The sequence below is a fragment of the Corvus brachyrhynchos genome, unplaced genomic scaffold, assembly GCF_000691975.1.
Source record: "Corvus brachyrhynchos isolate BGI_N302 unplaced genomic scaffold, ASM69197v1 scaffold162, whole genome shotgun sequence".
Taxonomy (NCBI): domain Eukaryota; kingdom Metazoa; phylum Chordata; class Aves; order Passeriformes; family Corvidae; genus Corvus; species Corvus brachyrhynchos.
Window position 1 is genome coordinate 2303648 of NW_008236696.1, and position 14773 is coordinate 2318420.

Sequence of the window (14773 nt, forward strand, 5' to 3'; positions counted from 1 at the left end):
CTTTGCTGTTAAAAAAAAAAAAGAAAGAAAAAAAAGGCCCTGCCAACATACTAACAAGGCCACATTCTTGAAAATTAAATGAACCCGAAAGATTTTTTAGCAATCAATTAACCATTAAATAAGGCTTAAGGGACATTAGACACTGAGAGTGACAGTATTTATGGCTTTGATGTGGTCATGAAATCTCATTCTTTGCTTCTCCACCATTCACACCATTTCAAATCCCCATAATTGATACTGATGCAACATTTCAGTCAATAGCTATAAAAGGGAATGAGGAGCATGAAATGGCTCTAGGGCATTTAATGAGTAAATACTATCCCACTGAGCTTCGTATTTCAGAATTTTTTGCTAATCAGTATTGTTTTAACTGAGAGTTGAAGCGTTTGAGGCATGTCAACAAGTTTGGGGATTGGCAAACAATAGAATGATAGCAAAGATAATGGAAAAAATGTGTTCTAATGTGGTGCAGAGAATTAAAACTATTAAAATGCGCTTCCCAGTTATTGCTTCAATGCCAAGGTAACCAATCAACTAAAACTGCTGCTGTAAGATTAATAGACATTCTGAAAGGTATGAAATGCAGTGTAAATTTAGTTCTGTAAATTTATCAAGACAACAGAAGCATAGATAAATAGTGAGAGGGAGAAACAGACACCTAGGTACCAAGTTTTTACTGGGCATATCCTACTTCAGGAGGCAGAAAAAGGAAACAAGGGTAGCAGGAAAAGCATGTTATGTTCACTGGATTTTGAGCATCCTATTAGTAGTTCTGGTTTAATTAACATCTTCTTGTTTTTAACTGGTAATTTTATTTTAGAAGTCAAGTCTAGGAAATGTTGGGACACAGGCCTTGACTCCTTTCATAGCGTGAAAAGGGGATCTGCCATCATAAGACTGCTCAGCTGTTTTTATGCTGGCTTTTGTATTTGGAATTGTGTGTTATAATGTATAGACTATGTATTGATTTCAGAACTGAGGAACAGAAACTGCACAAGATATCAATAGGAAGGAATTATCAAATCACAAATTACTTCTGTTGGGTTATGAAACTCAGTTAAAAAAACACCAAGGCAAAAAAACACATTCTGGAATGAGAAACACAAGTCCAAAATACAAGGACCTCCTCACGAGACAAGTTACTGACTTAAGTTTACAGGTTTTAGCCACCAAAAAGACAAGCTGAACTCCCCAGTGAGACCTAATTCAGAAAAAATTACTTTACTGGCCAAGTGACAGCAGCTGTGCAGAGCTAATCCCAGAGCAGAGTGTGCTTATATCAGAAACACATGATGATTTTGACTGTTTTCTGACTTTCCTTACTGCCTTTCCTCCAGCAGATGAGAGGAGAATTGAACTGAAACATCCAGCAATGATTCATAACAGGACTGATGCTTCACCCTTTTCAGCAGGGTTCCAGGTATGAAGTATTATTTTCAGATTTATGTGACTCTGGAGCAGAATTTGCATTGCTTGGTTTACAAAGAGGTGGAATTTTGGTTTGAAAATGGACAAAATCTGGTGCTCAATCCTAAGGAATTGAGGCAATTCTTTATTTCATCTGTTCAGGGGTATATACTAATGTATTTTGTGGGGTTTTATTTGTATTGACTGTCATGTTCCTCAGTTACTGGGGCCTGTGCTTCTGCAGAACACTTAGAATTTAACAGCGGGGGAGTGGAAGAAGGGGAACATCTTGTACAGCATAAGGACAGTTTAATTTTCCACAGCTAAAAACGATAAAAACTCCCAGTGGAGTTGAGCTGCATTTTTCTTTTAAACAACAAAAAATAAGCTCTTCTCAGTAGGTTCTACAAAGTCCATATCCAAACTTTCGCTTTCAGTTTTAGCAGCAGGTTGCATTAGAAATACTTAAATAAGGAATGAAGGAGAGATTTGCACGCAAATATTGATGTCAGTGCAATGGCAGAGATGATCAGGTAAAATCTTGTTGTTGCTAATTCCAGTCAGAGTAGCCGGGGGTCTGGGCTGAATGAAGCCGGGCTTTCCACAGATGAACCTTCTCTGTAATAGCACTGTGAATTAGGGAACCCTTTTCTAGTTTAATTATGTTGACCATTGACAAATATTCATTTTCTTTCTGACCATGTCACTCCATCTTTCACTTTTCCCCCTAACCCTGTGTATTTATTCCTTTCCTATAGCTCTGGAATATTTCTTCCCTTGTACATCCAGTATTTGCTCTGTTAATTCTTCCTTTTTTCTCTTTCTTTGAAGAGCTACTGCTGTGTTGAACAATATTCCTACAACCCTGTCTTCAACTCTCATCCTCCTCTTAGATTTCTAGACTGTGCTGCTGAACATGCTGATACTTGAGTCTTGTACAATGCTAAGAATATCAGTATTTAATAAATATCAGTATGTGAAATGCACAGTTGCTATAAGAGAAATAAATAGCTCAGAAAAAAATCAAGATACTGCTCCTCTGCCACAGCCACTGGCTGCACTGACTGTGAAATGTAACTAATAACTAAATTGTCAGTTTTGGTGTGTGCTAAAGAAACCAAGCAATGTCACACACGCAGATGTTTACTTTCCATTATCCTGGCAACCCCCAGTATATATATCCTTGTGGTGCAATGTAAACTCCTTTCAAGATGACATTTAAGAGGAATTTAATCTGTGTAGAGCACTAACAAACTGAAGCACAGCGGATTTATTCATTTAAGAGAATTATTCATTTAATTTTCACCATTTAGTATCTATATTCATTTACCATTCATTTATTCCCTTCATTTTTATTCATTTATTCATTTATCAAATATTCATTTTAATGGTTTTCATTATCACTATAGTAACTGTAGGGACAGATTTGCAATAATTTTATTCCTTAAATAGGTTTATTCTTGGAAAAACCTACAGAACAGGGTAAGGCCACTTGCTCTGTCAGGTTCATTCCCTTTTCTCAGAAGTGTTTGTCCCTTTACTCCCCTTGTTTCCTTACAGCTCTCCCTACCTTCTCTTAAATTCCTTTCTATGTTTTATGACAGCAGCTTAGTTCAGTGATATTAGACCAAATGCTTGACTGATGTGAAGTACTGAAATCTGAGTATGCTATTCAGTGCTTTGGACACAGATTTAGTCTGCTTGTTTCTCCATATATTTTTCTATTCTTTTCCCTGTATGATGGCTTTTCTTCGAAAATTCACCGCTTATTCCCTTTTAATGCCAGTTCTATTTCTATGTAAATGAGTCCCCTGCAAGCCAGGAAACAATGACCTTCTAAGCAACAAGTGTTTTGAACTGCAGCAGAAGAAAGTCTAAACCTCTGAAAATATTGGGTTCTGTGTATTGATTTCCATTGGAGCATTGAGAATTCAGGTCTTTGTTGGTTTTTTTGGCTTTTTTTTTTTTTTTTTAAGTCTTTTTTTTTTCTCTAATGTGAAAACAGTGGATGAGTAATATCTTTCAACACTACTGAGCATCAGATTGTGCTTTTGATGAAAACAAGGACTGGACCATCTGATACCTTTCGTATAAGACCAGTGCTTTTGAGTTGGAATTCTAGTTCTTTTGTTACAGCTGTGTAGACTGATAAGTACTTACTCAGTTGAGTCCTTGAAGTGCATTACCAGTCACCTAAAAGGATATCTTCTTATGTGTAGTGAAACTTTATGCTGGCGAGCAGGATATTCACAGATGGACCCAGGCTTGTTCTTGGTAAAGAATTGTAGTTGTTTGTGGTTTTTAACTTTCCAACTTCAGTGAGCCCTAATATCCTAGAAAACATCTCTGTGGCTACCTTAGTGCTTCCTTGCATCACAATTTCAAACCAGTGGCAGTCTTCTCTATCTAAACCTTTTCTTCCTTAATCAGACACTGCATTTGAAACTTAAACTCAATTGTCTTTAGACAACTCTAAATTCAAGCCATTCCCATCATGCAATCTTTCACAGCATATCTGTGCTCTGAGTTGTCAAAAACTTTGGTGCTGTGTTGACAACAGAAACACAACTGAAATACTTCCTGAATGGTTGGTTGTATATATATTTAACACTTGCAATTTTTTATTATTACTGTTTATATCACCAGAATAGAAAAAAATCCCCTATGCTTATAGGAAGCATCATGAACTGAGTATTCCCTACAATTCTATATCAAGTAAACCAAACTCCTTCAGATATTTACATTCAGAAGGTTATCTTTGTTGCCAGAAGAGCTAGAAGTAATTTTCTTTACAATGCGATCTTAAGTTTGTGGAGTATGCTGTGACTCTGCAGCAAAAACTCTTCATCCCCCAACCTGAGGCTGCAACTCTAATTTTGAGAACCATTGCTCTGGAGGCTTTTTATCAGCTCCAAAAATGTCTTATCTCTGGTTGCTTTTAGCTGCATAATAAGAGGTCATTTGAAGTAGGTAATGTCTTCTTAAGGGTTTATAATCTAAAGCCCACAGTTGTCAATGAACATTCATTTATTTCAGGGACTCTGAATCCAGGTATTAATTCATATTATGTGGTGTTGGCTTAGTAAATTCAGTAGTACTAAGTTATGAGGAAATGGACTGCCTATTAAAGCTAGACAGAAATATTCTGGTGGCATTTAGGTTATCAGATAAAGCCTTGGAATTCCTGTGAATCTAAATATTTTTCAGCAGTCTGCCTCTTTAATTAACCTCTGCCTGAGAAAGCAATCCTCTTTCCAGCTCACCTGTCCAGCTCCTCCCAGCTCCTGAGAATTCTTGTAGCTCTGGAGAGGAAGTCCCAGGGCTTTTGGAGGGCTGCAGTTCCATCTGTGGGGTTACAGCCTGCAGGGGCCTTGGGCCCTCCTCTTCCTGACGCTGATTTCTCTGATGGTGAACCTGGAAGATTAGGCCCAGACACAGTATAAAACATCATTAATATAAATGTTTATTCTTCTTTACACTCAAAATAATTTTCATCAAAATATTAGAACTTCCTAAAAAAAAGTTGTTTTTTTTTACATCAGTCAATGAAACTTGCTTAAAAGAAAAATAATCAAGGTGTACATTCAATTAAGAGGAGACACAGTTTGTACTTTCTTTCATGTCATCTTCTCGTGCAGCGTTTGAACGAGTTTTATATTTGAGAGGGTTTCACTCCCTTCCCCCTCAGCAGAGGCTGAAGTCAGTGGAAAGAGATCTGATGTGTGCTTTACCCCTCTGGTGTGTGCATGTATGTTTTTTCATTAAATCTGAACATTAACCTTATGGCCTTTAGGCACAATACTTTCTGAAAAACTTAGGCGTGCTGATTATTGCTTGCTTTCCAACTTCAGATCCTCCTGCAAACACTACAGGGACCTCATTAAATTCTGCAGCTGTATTACCCTCCTTCTTTATTAACTTCCTTCAAATATCCTGCCGTGGTCTAATGTCTTCTCTTGTCAGCTTCACTCCACTTTATACACCTGAAGGAGACTTTATTGTTCTTATTTCCTTGCTCTGAAAACTTCATTCATAGCCAGTTTTGACTCCTCAGGATATTTTTTTTTAGCTCATCCCTCCATTGTATCAGCCTTTGTAGTCCCTTGATAATGTTCTGTGCTTTTTAGGCATGACATGCATTTTTTAATCATTATTTTAATTTCCTGATTTAAATCTAAATAGGGCAAGAAGAACAGCAGAAACATAGATATCTTGTAATCTTTTCCTTCATCCTAAAAAAGGGGGAGAACTTACAATAACATGAAAAAATAGTCTCAAAACCTGGAAAAACCTTAGCTTTATTTTTAGGAAGCTGTTAGTCCAGTGAGTAAACAGGTGGCTATAAAAGGCAGTCCAATTCACTGGTGTATCCTAAAAGTTGGAGCCACAGCCACTCACTGCCTCTTGAGTCTGGCCTCAACGGCTTTGTATGGATTCTCCCAATTCCTGCTTCCACTCCAGGCTCTTCTGACCTCCATGGCAAACACTCATATTCCAAGGAAGATGGAACATGCTTTTGTAAGGGAACTCCACCCATTATATCCTGTCTTACCCTCATATTGGCCTGTCTACAGAGACAAATTTCATCCTTAATTTTTTTTACCAGTTTCAAGAGACTTAGTTTTATACACTTCACTGACCATTACTTTGTCACATTATTTCCAGTCTCTTACTGTTAGAGATTGAACTTTTAGGGTCCCAACTCTGTGTCACTCTCAGCAATAAATGAACATACAAACACATTTCAGTAAAATTAAGGATACTGGAAAAATGAACATGAAACTCCTCTTCATGAAAACTTGGAAATTATATAGACAGGAAAATTATTTCAAGAAAACAATATAGTAAAGAAACGTAGCAATTATTCCATGCAGTAATAGCTCAAATCAGCATTTTAAAGAAGTCTATATGTCTGCTTCCAAGTACTTATGATGCTCAGTGCAATCTTTTAAACAAAGTCAACTAGGCAAGACTAATGCCAAATCAATTACAGTCACTAATGTCTCATACAACTACAGAGCAAAAATATTCTGAGTTGAATGTAGCATTCATTACAAACAGCAATACATTCATAATCTGAGCTTCTCAAATTAAGTAGTCTGGTGGAGTACAAGGGAGAATTTACCATGTGTTAGGACTTTCCAGGACAAGTGCTCCCAAATTTTTCTTATGGTTCTAGTCTTAAGGTTCATTTTTTCATGGTTGCTAATGTTTCTGCCATGCTGAAATGGAACTTGGGTCGTTGCTGTATTTTACAGGAAGTTGAATATTCAGTGTCTTACTGGTCTAACAGCTCTTCATTCTGATCACTTAAAAACTGTTCCTGTTGATTTCAGAATGTTTTTTGAATAAATCAGAATTAATAATGGGATGCAGAACTCAGTTTCTCAAATGATTCATGGGGGTTTATTAGGAAAAAATAGATTCAAACCTGGCAAAATTACTCCTGCCTACAGGGACATATCACTGTGATTATATTTGTCCAGGCTGATAAGAGATCAAAGGAAACCCTTTGCTCTAGCATTTCCTTAGATCAATTTATGGGGCAATTCCAGCTGCCCTGTATTGTATTTTACCACCCCAGTATCCTCAGTAGTCCGAGAAGCAATGATGGTACCAACTCCATGTTCCTTGCCTCTGTGTCTAAGCTTTAAACGTTAAAATTTGATCATACAGTCATGGGATCAATCAAGACCACCTAATTCCAAACTCTTCCCATGGGCAGGCACACCTTCCCCTATCCCAGGTTGCTCCAAGCCCCATCCAACCTGGCCTTGGACACTTCCAGGGATGGGGCAGCCACAGCTTCTCTGGACAGGCTGTGCCATTTTAAAAGGCAGAAGATGTGTCTTTGTTACTATTTCTATCAGTTGGGTTCTCTGGGAATTTGATTCTCATTTTGGCTGCTTATGCTGGTTAGTTCTCACTGACCACACGATGTGCCCCATCCTGGCTGTGTGAACTCAAAGTCAGGCCAAGAGCTGTGCAGGCAGGAAACCTGCAAAACACACAAGACTTTTCATCTGTACTGTGTGCTTGCAGCCGTGTGCTTTCTTGTCACAGCACTGCTCAGACAGGGATATGTACACGTGGAATTCAGGTCGAGCAGCACTATGGATGCATGACTTGGAAAGCACTCACAGAAATCAGACTGAAAACTTGTTTTCTTCAGAGTTGGTTGCTTGCTTGTTTACAGGGGGTAAGCACAAAGGATGAGCACCGCAGATGGCTTCAGGCAAGGGCAGACCTAAAGGAGAGGCCGAGTCTGGGGCCATCTGGTGTGCCAGCTCCCAGGAAAAATCAGTGACTTGGAGTGTAAGGCCAAGTCAGTGACACCTACTAGAAACTGCTGCTGCTGAGGAGCGTTTTGCTCAATTTGCTGAAAATTCCTGCTGTAATTGATTATAGAGAATGAAAAGAACTACTAAACCCACCTCTTATGGTACAAAAGAAAATGTTTAGGTCTTTTTCATGGCTGTAAAGAATGAGAATAGAAAGCAGAATTAACATTTGTTTTTAAAAACTCATCTTTACTCTCCCAGGATCCTGGGAAAACACCTGCTCAGTATCCTAGAAATCCCAAAAGATGTCCTACAGAACTTACATCCTTTTCAGCTGTGGGTCCCAGGAAGTTTATTTCATATCAGAAAAATTATGTTGTTTAAGGAATAGTTGAAAATTTTTAGAACGGCTTAATTGCTTAAAAAAACCCTAAAAGTGTTGGTGGGGAGGGGGAGGTAACATTTCAACACCTTTTTACTAAGCTTGAACTAGAGCTTCATTATTTGCACCTATGATTATTTTGCTGTTTGTTAGTTCTGCTGTGGTTTACTTGGGGTTTTCCTGTATAAATAACTCCGAGTAAATGTGCACCACAACATAAGCTTTGGGACGTGTGTTTATTTATAAGCTCTTAGAAGTTATAAAATATACTTTGAGTTACTTCTGTGTGTGTTTATATCTGTATCGCTGAACTTACTCTACTGTAAGGCTAAAGGTCCGTGGCCCTCTGCCCTCGTGTCCCTGGCATGAAGGTTGGTTTGGGTGACCTCAATCTGTCAGCTCCATCTCAGAGAATGTGTGAGAGTGTGTTTAACTCATCCCCTGGCATTCCACAGTGTGGAAGTTCTGGGCTCTCCAACAGCCTGTCAGGAATTCAGCCGATGAGACGTGTGAATCTCAGAAAGAGAGAAATGTTGGGCAAAACATTTTGTGTTTAGTGAGAGGCATTTCCTGACAAAACTCTGCTGTGTTGAAATGTTTTCCATTCTAGTTCTGCTTCTTAAAAAACTAAATTTGCAACCAAATGCTGCATAGTAAATTGATGTAAATTGTAATTTACGTCAGAGCAGGCTGTGATGCAGCAATATCTTTGTTCCCAGGGAACAGAGGAGTTGTGGCCAGAGCAGAGGTTTGCTCACATCCCAAGTAGTAAGGCTGACTTTGTCGCTGCTATGCCATCAGTGCTGACCAACAGCTTCTCTGAGCTCCAAAATTCTGGCTGTGAAAGAAAGCAAAATTTTAACACATTCCCAGTTACTGTGATTCTTATCCTCATCTTTGTAAGATGTGATTGTCCTGCACTACCGAGTTCCTTTATTTGCTAGTTGTCTATACAGATTCCGCCCATTATCATGATAGTAGTTCTCTTTTATGCCAGTGTAAATAAATAATAGTGTTTCTGAAGTCAAGGAAATTAAACATCTTGTTTTATCAATGCAAGTGAGAAAAAAAAAAAAAGAATCAAGCCCTGTATTTGTTTTATTCCCGGCTTTGCTTTCAGCAAAATTTTAGATGTGGTAAATACCATTAAAAAAAAAAACCGAAACAAAACCTGATGTTCTAACATTTCCAACATGCGAGACAGCACCAAAATATAGATTTCTTAGTTTCTTTGTATCTTAGTGTGTATATAGAATTAGTACAGAGCTCCAGAAAGATATGAAAGAGCCCTACACAGGGAGTAAGAGCACAGTGCCCGGCAATTAGTGTTGTGCTGTGCTATTTGCTGTGCCCTATTTTCACAGACAAACAATTTCTGCCACCAAAAAATGCACAGGAAAGTTCAGAAATTTCAAGACTCCCTGTGGTGCTCTAAGTTGTTTTTTCTTCTTCTGTTGTTTTTGGTGCTCTTATTTTCTTCTAACCAGTGCTGGCGTAAATTATTTATTTTCCTAAAGGGGGATTTCATTCTGTGAGAGGAATTTCTTTGAATTTCAACATGACCTTACTAAAGAAGGTGCTACCTGCTCCCATTTTCAGTTTCTCAAAGTTATAGCTCATCCAGGGGGCAAGACCTCTTGTTGTCCAGGCACCCAGAGATAGGGTATTTGGGACAGTTAAAAACAGAAGGTAAACAAAAAATTCTCGCCGTATTGTAAAAAACGGCCCTAGATTTCTATGTGTAAATGTAGTTTTATATCTTTAATATAAGAATTAATAAATGTCACAAATAAGTAGTAAAATATAAGGCCAAGCATGCAATATTATTATTGCATAATTATTATTACATATGTAATACATATATAATTATTATTACAATATGTAATAATATTACATACTTCCTCTTATAAGATTTCTCTCTTCTGGAAAATAACACATGGATTAGGGGGAAAAATAAGATGGAATTTCAGCCACTGATGCTGTGTTTTTCTCCTCCTAGTCACAACAGTAAATACAGTTCCCTGAAATCTCATCACATCTGGCACTGAACACGTTCCAAGGCTCCCGTGTTAAAGACCAGAGTGCAATCTTGCACATGGATCTACTGAGATCTATGTACAGAGTACAACTGAGTTTATGGAAAAATTTATAGCAGCTTTAAAGTAAGTGCCTCCTTTACAAGTGCTCTGGAGTGCTATTCTCTGTTCTGGAGGTACAGTCAGAAATCTGTCAGGTGTCCAAGGCCTGGGCATAGGGCTGGGTTGGGTACAGTCACTAACAGCATTTAGGTCCAAGGTTATCCTAAGTACTGGACCACCACACGATAGATCTGCAATAATTGAACAGTAATTGAAAATCCCTCTCCTCTACAGCTTCACCCCTCAAAGCAGAACCATAAGAAAATGTTGGGAATGAAGTAAGCTCAGTAACCCCAGCTGTCATCCACAGAAATGTCTTTACACCTAAGCAGTCATTCCTGCATTGCTGACAAACTTGTTTTCCATTTTAGCTTTGATTTAAAAGTAAAATATGTTGGGTTTTTTTTTTTTTTTTTACATTTTGGCCATTGTAGTAAATTCTGTACTCCTAGATGTTGGCTTGTGACTGGAGCAATTTAATCCCTGAATGTCCCCTTTTAGTTCTTGTCTTTGCCTGAAGGTGAAGATTTCATTATGGTACATGTTCATGCTGAACTATGTGTTAACCCAGCTCCTCCTGCCCAGTGTGTTACATAAATAAGGTAAGACTTACACTCTCCCAAATCCTTTATCAGGTGACAGCACAAGTCCTTTGACAATCCTTTTCTAGCTTGTGGTAATAGGTTAGGTTTTATGATGAATCCACTCAGGAGTTTGCCAGTGGCTTTGAGGGGAAGGACAAGGTATGAATACAGAAAAGATGGGAGGTTTTGTGGCAGCATTCATTAGACGGGCCTTCCATAAAATTCAGTACCAAAGAGGCCCAGTGGAGGGCCAAGAGCTGCTGCCACTGTGTCCAGGTTGGAGATGGCAGCACCTCCTTCAGGGATAATACACATCCCACCCCTACTGTCCTACTGTCAGGACAGGACAGTCCAGAAACTGTGCTGGGAATCAGTTGAAGTCAACACAGCTGTGCCAAGTACCACATCTGAAGGCTTTTGTCTATATTAAAATAAAATCTGCTTTTCAGGTCTGCAGCATTATTCTTCCAAAATCTCTTTTTTGCAAGCTACTGATGGGGAAAAGTCATATTCATTTAGAGAGGAAACTTCCCAGTAGAAGTTCGAAATGTCTTTGAGAACACCATGTTATCAAAACCATGTTTTCATGTTCTAACCAAGACTTGGCTCAACTTCACCTAGCTGAGGTTGATACTTTTGTTGTTGCCTGGCGATTGGCAACCCCCAAAAATGTAGCAAATAAGCACCTAGCCAGGAGTCCAGAATGAGCAAGATTCACAGCAGCTTTTCTCCAGTAGTAAAAATCTTGCTACTAAAAAATGGTGTACTGATAGTTGTGTTTTTGTCTTGTTTTTTTTTGGTAGATCTTTAAGTTATCATGTAAGTGCTCACAGCATAGTAATAAGGCCCAAGACAGATACAGAGAAATACAAGAAAAATGTGTATGTTTGATTATGCCTTAAATGAGCTCAAATGTCCTTTTATCATCCTGATATCCCTTATATCATCCTGCTAATGTGCTGGCAAGGCATGCAGATGTGCCTCAGTACTTAAACAAATTATTGTATCACAAGATAATTTGATTTTAGAATGAGCAAAAGCCTACACAGATATGCAAATCCTCTGCTGTTACAGTGGGGAGATCTAGCCATATTTCTTTCTTTCCCAAAACTTCACCTTTAAGGAGTTTTCTTGAGCCACAAGTGGAAGGGAGATTAGGAGATCAGCAGTCCTCCAGGAGGAGTGCTGGTTATCCTTCCTAAATTTTAGACAGTGATGTTCACACATGACAAAGTGGGACCATTCCCTGCCTGGGTGCCAAACTGCACCTCTTTAACCAGCTTGCAAGATTAGTTGATGATAAACTCTTCATTCGTTTACTGTGAGGTCAAATTTCTCCCATGCCACGGTGGTGGGAATGTTTCAGTTCCTTAGTACACGCTCCAAACTGCATCTTAAATTAATGTAAAAATTATCCATTTCTTTCCAGCCTTTATACAAGCACCTAAATGAAAACAGTATTAAGCAATTCATTAATGGCTTTTGCTCTTTGCTGTGTGCACTAATAACCAACTGCTCCAGTGGCACAGAAGGAGGGACTTTTGGGACATTTTTTACAGGGGTTTATAGAAGAGTGGGGAAATTTTTGTAACTATTTTCAGCAGAAAAGCAATACTTTTTCATGAATATTGCATTGCTCTGAAAGTATTCTAGAAATAGCCTTGCATGACTAATTGCTTTTTTTTTTTTTTTTTTTTTTTTTTTTTTTTTTTTTTTTTTTTTTTTTTTTTTTTTTTTTTTTTTTTTTTTTTTTTTTTTTTTTTTTTTTTTTTTTTTTTTTTTTTTTTTTTTTTTTTTTTTTTTTTTTTTTTTTTTTTTTTTTTTTTTTTTTTTTTTTTTTTTTTTTTTTTTTTTTTTTTTTTTTTTTTTTTTTTTTTAGCTTAGGAAGGTGTTCAGGGCATAGAATGGGAGGAATTTTGATTTTTTTTGAGGTATGATCCAAAGAGATTTCGATATCCTATTTGGTCTGAGAACATTTTTCGTTCTGAAGTTGTTCACTACCACTGTCATAGATGATTAATTAAACTGGAGCTGCAGAAATAGTAACAATTAGTACCAACAGTGCTGTGCACCTAAGTACATTGCAAACATACATTTTATCTTACCTTTTACCCATTAAATGGTTCCCTTTCTCAGATAAGCACTGCTAATCTAATGACTTGCTAGATCACACAGTGAATCAGAGGGAGAGCTGTGGAAACAAGTTTAAGGGCATGAAGCTACAAATACTCTTGACTATGAGTAACTTTACTCTTGGGAGTATTTCAATTAACTCCAGGAGGGATTATGTAGGGTAATAAGCTCTGAACTTCATGGAAAGTGTTCTCAGGACTGGTCCCCAAGCATATTCAATTGCAGTCTTCACATAAAATCACATAAATCTGTAGTCAGGGACTTTTAATAAACATATTTTATGCCATAAATTACTTTCTGAGGAGGATTTTTAGAGGTATAATTTTACAGCATTGACCTCCAATAGACTCATAAAATTCTATCATGTTAAATGTATATTTAATGGCTTCAAACATTTCATAGTAGTGATCCAGTGGGCCTGGAGGACTTTAGTACTGCAACAACCTATTGCATCAATGGATATTTAGAGAGGTTTAAAAAATGCAGATTATTGACTTTATTATTGATGCAGAGGAGCCACTATATCTTATCAGGCAATTAAATACCCTTTCATAAAGTGCTTATTGCATGGGGACTGAATTTATGGAAATGATGAAACTTAATGGCTTCACAGGAATTGTTACATCTGGTCTGAAACTCTTTTGGGGATATTAATATTTATTTTCACATTCATGGCTGTAGTAATGAGAAATTAAGGAATTTTGTAGTAAATTACAAATGTAAGTATGTAGATATAGAGGTTGCTATATTAATTTAAGTAAATCCTAAAGACAAATGTACTTGCATCATTTCTTTCCTGCCTTTAAAGTTACACAGTTAAACCAGCCCAATGAAAAGAGATGGCTGTATTTTGATAGCTTGTGTAAATCCAGAATGTGCCAGGTCAAAATTTACAATTTTAATTTTCGTTTCTACATCTGATTTAAGAACACTTACCCACACTTTATCCCTTTCCACTAGGGCTATAATTTTGCACAGATTATTCTGACATATATTTGATAGCTAATGAAGGATTTTAGATGTATCCACATACAATATGGCATTGGACCTGGAAATTGCTCTGCTGTTTTCACTTGAGTTCCTCTGCAAATTCAGTCCTAAATTCAGCCTTCCAGTGAGCTTCCTCTGGCTGGCAGATTTTTCAGTATTAAGTGTGTGTATTGTCCAGACAGGTTCCCAGAGATTTAATTTATTTTTTTCAAGCACCCAGATTTTCAGAGTTATTTGACGTTGGACACAAAGGAGTAGAAAATATGAGCAGTGCACCACAAGAATGCTGGATTTTTGCAGAGTTTTTGTTTCCTGCTTAGGGTAGCATATCATCCTTCTGGAAATGAAGCTGCACCTTTGTCAAAAATTGCCACATCATTAAACCCCTCTTTTTGGCACTCTCAGGTCTGAATCCACCCAAAGAGGTGTCTCTTGGTCATCTATTCTAAATTTTACTGTAGCTCCATTTAGTCTTTGCTCTGTCATCTCCTCTTACTTGGCAAAAAAGGCAAATTCAAGGAAGGTCATGTTGCTCTAGCCTGTGTAGTCCCTGGGGAGAGAAAAATCTTCCAATTGACTATGTGGATGTAGAAGTTAAATAAAAATGTTTGCGGATTTTCTTGGTTTTACAATCTCAAAACTGGCTTTTGCCTTTGAGATTGGCAAAATTCAACTGCAAGATTTCTTTGTGCTGCCAATAACACAGTGTTGCCCCTACTTGAGTAAAGTTTTCTTAAATACCCTCACGTTAATAAAGCCAGGTTTACCTATGTTACAGGTTTACCTGGGTTATCAAATAGCCCAGAGTTTTTTGTAACATTTTAGAATCCCCAAATCTATATATTATGCCTAATGTAT

The 14773-nt window shown here is 37.6% G+C and overlaps 1 long non-coding RNA gene across 7 annotated transcripts in view; it reads left to right on the forward strand.

Moving 5' to 3' along the window:
- The first annotated feature begins 1288 nt into the window (after positions 1-1288).
- LOC108444862 overlaps positions 1289-14773 on the forward strand; it is a 111303-nt gene continuing 97818 nt past the window's right edge. For all 7 annotated transcript variants that reach the window (XR_001859569.1, XR_001859568.1, XR_001859565.1 and 4 more), the window contains exon 1: positions 1289-1420. This is a non-coding gene — a long non-coding RNA (uncharacterized LOC108444862). The remainder of the gene's footprint in view (positions 1421-14773) is intronic.